Source organism: Sinocyclocheilus rhinocerous, unplaced genomic scaffold, assembly GCF_001515625.1.
Source record: "Sinocyclocheilus rhinocerous isolate Xijiao unplaced genomic scaffold, SAMN03320098_v1.1 scaffold54, whole genome shotgun sequence".
Classification (NCBI taxonomy): domain Eukaryota; kingdom Metazoa; phylum Chordata; class Actinopteri; order Cypriniformes; family Cyprinidae; genus Sinocyclocheilus; species Sinocyclocheilus rhinocerous.
In genome coordinates, this window is record NW_015647078.1 from 114,313 (window position 1) to 117,824 (window position 3,512).

General features: G+C 37.1%; 1 long non-coding RNA gene across 1 annotated transcript; it reads left to right on the forward strand.

The window, feature by feature from the left end:
* The first annotated feature begins 885 nt into the window (after nucleotides 1-885).
* On the forward strand, nucleotides 886-1,921 carry LOC107708712 (uncharacterized). The gene is made up of 2 exons (XR_001636396.1): nucleotides 886-978; nucleotides 1,236-1,921. It is a non-coding gene; the product is annotated as an uncharacterized LOC107708712 (long non-coding RNA).
* The last annotated feature ends 1,591 nt before the right edge of the window (nucleotides 1,922-3,512 follow it).

The window sequence follows — 3,512 nt, forward strand, 5'->3', positions numbered from 1 at the left end:
TAAATCCCCTTCACTATGTATTTTAGTGTTTTTCTCTAACAAGTGGTCTTGGTTTGGTGCCGTTGGTGTGAATTGTCTGCAGTGATGTTGCTGAAGCTGGTGTGTTTCGTTGTGTGCTGCAGGAGCAAAGGCAGCTGACCCATGAGAACGTCCAGAGGAAACAGGCGCGCACAGGAGAGGAGCGTGACGAGGAGGATGAAGAGCAGCCCAGCGAGAGTGAGAGTGAAGACGAACATAATGAGATCATATACAACCCCAAAAACCTGCCGCCAAAACAATGAACAGTATAGTATTTTTTTAGTATTTTAACTCTTTACTATTTCACATGTTCAGTATCACACAGCTCTAGTGTTAAAACACTTATAGTGTGTCATTAACCTTGTCTTTTGTTTGTCTTTAGCCGATTCCATACTGGCTGTACAAGCTGCACGGCCTGAACATCAATTACAACTGTGAGATCTGTGGGAATTACACGTACAGAGGACCCAAAGCCTTCCAAAGACACTTTGCAGTAAATTTGCAAGAAAAATTATTCTATGTAGCAGATGTATTAATGTAGTAGGATCTCAGATTACAATTTAGTTAGTGATTTTACTGACTTTTAATGCAGTTTCCAGATGTTTTCTGGCACTCCAGATGTTTACTTGGGTCGAATCATGCACTAATGAGAGATCTACTCTTAGACAAGAGACAAGATTGTTGCATGGAACACAACATATATCATTGAGCTTTACAAAAATGAATTGAAAATGTATAGAAAGACAACCTACCATTTTAAACCATTTAAAAGTTGAGAAAAATGGCTATAAATTAATATTGATGCATGTTAATAAATTACACAAAAGGGTCCCGTTCTGGAAAATGGCCCTAATGGTATCTGTTCTTGTGCTTAAAATGCATGTTTCTCTTTTCTCTGGAATAGTCTGGTCAAAGCTGAAGTCACAGAAAGCATTAGAGCGCTGGCAGCCAGACACAGAGGTGAGTTCTTCTCAAACACATTCAATAGTCTGACATTACGCTGAGTGAAGTCACATTCAGCTGTACAGCTCTGCTCTGACTGAAGCATCTGGTTTAACCAGCGTTAATCAGCTGTTCAAACTCTGCTTCGGCTGCTTGATTTGTTCCTTGTTGGAGAGAGATTAGTGATTAGTGAGGTTTTCAAGCGGGAAAAACCTTCAGACTGGATGTTTATGAGTTCAGAAAGAAAGAAAATATCTATACATGTTATCTTGCAGGAGGAATATGAAGACTCCAGCGGAAACGTGGTCAACAAGAAGACTTATGAGGATCTGAAGCGACAGGGGCTTCTGTAGCACAACAAACAAGATCTCTGAACACACAAAACACTCACAGTGTGAATACTGAAGCAGAAATGTGATAGAGTTTAGTCCTCGTCTGTCCCACAGTTTGTGAGAAATTTGATTTGTCTTTTTGAGAATGATCAGTTTGTACATTTGTATTACTCTTTCGTTATGCCCCATTTTTGCATTTGCTGTCTTAATTATTAAACAGAGACTTTCATTAATCAATGAATTTTAGTACATTGTGTGAAAAATGTTTACTTGTGCAGCATGCTGTTTTTAACCAGTCTGGAGACTTTTTAAACCTGCTGTACAATAAAATCAAACAGTGAGATGGTTTTACTTCAGTAGGCATCTGTCACTGTACTAAAATATATTCAGACTCCTTCATTTTTCCCAACTTTTGATGTTGCAGCCTAATGCTAAAATCCTTTATTTTTCATTCACATCAATCATAATGACAAAGAAAAATCAGATGTGATAACTGCAAATGTAGTGAAAGAAATAAAAAAAAAATATTGAAAAACAGTATCACATTGACATAAGAATTCTTAAGTTTTATTGCTTTGACTGAATTTAGTTCAGATGCACCCAATTTCTCTGGATCATCATTGAGATTTTAAAAAAAAAATTAAAATGCAGATTTCCACTGTATTTCAATGTTGAGTCCACCTTATTAAAGGTCCTCTTCTGTGTAATTAGAGCTCAGCTGTATCAGATCCCTTCCTACAGGATTTTGAAAGTACATTTAATCTTTTGGCCAAGATTTTTTGGTGTATCTTCATCAATTTAAGTGAGTTTGGGTGATAAGATTAACACTTTGTTTTTAAGACTCCTGAATAATTAAAATAGTGACTTTGGTTATAGAATGATATTTTAACATTTTTTCCATAGACAAAGAATTTTACCAATTTTACAATCAATATTAGATTAATCTGATGAAAAAGTATTTGCTCAGTTATAGTATTGTATAATTTATGTTACTGTCAGTGACAGAAGTTCAGCTTTAGTTTAGTTTTAAAGGTGTCATGAAATTGATTTTTTTTTTTAAATTTCAATATGTACCTTGAGGTTTACTTATAATGTTAATAAAGGTTTTTTGCACAAAATCATTTATCATTTTCAACCCTTATTCTGACCCTCTGTCTAAAGTGACCTGTTTTAAGGGGCGGGACCTTTAAGGCTTGTCAGTGTAGGATTTCTATCATGAACAGACACGGATATGCCATTGAATCAACTCATCACGAGGTCTAAACTAATCCAATCAGGAGACAACAAAGCTTTCTTTGTATCAAGGACTAAAAAAAGTTATTTCACAACCTATAGAAACCTCGTGATGTCTTGTGATCACACAATGTATGGAACTATTATATCCAACAGGAAAAGGACGAGTAAATTAACTGATACCCTCAGGCCTGCAAAAACAACGGACCCAAAGAACAGTGATAACATGATTCAATCAAACTCAGCAAACCACAGCGTGACACCACATGACCCATTGAACATCTGCTTCCTGCCTTTCTGAAACCTAACTGAAATGCAGACGATGCATAGACCAAGTTTAAAAGACAATCATTTAAAATAATTTAAAGTATCGGAGCAATATACTCCCAAATAATATGCTTTCTGTTTGATGTGTTATTGGAACCTATGATATTTGAATCGATGTTTTTTAACCCCTTTTAATAGATAAAGTTATTAAAGGTACTCTGTGTATGCCAGATATGCGAAGTTTGGGCTTGAGGAAATGGTCATGATATTCGAATAACCTTGGTATGAATGAAAATGTTTTATTTTGAACAGTGTGTGTTGTACGACACTTTATAAGAAGTTATTAAAACTTGCAGAAATACTCCCCACGGGGAGCATGTGATTCATGCATGATAAAGGAACAGTATGGGGCGTGGCTAAGTCCCGCAGCCAATATCTGATTGGAACAATCACGTCTGGGATGGACCAAAATCAGCCTGCTTAAAACTGGACACAAAGCCCTCGTGGCTCGCTCGCTTGCTCTCTTTCTCTAGATCTTTGGCTTTTCGCCTTGGTGACCGCGCTACAAAGCGCTCACATGCTGTAACATGCACCGAGACTCCGCTTCTGCCGAAATCTTCAAAGTCTAAAGCCAAGTAAAGGCACTCCCGGAAGAGCGCCACGCGAAGCCAAGTCTCTGCTTTTATGAGTTTTCTCAGGTTGAAGTTAAAATACTCGTAG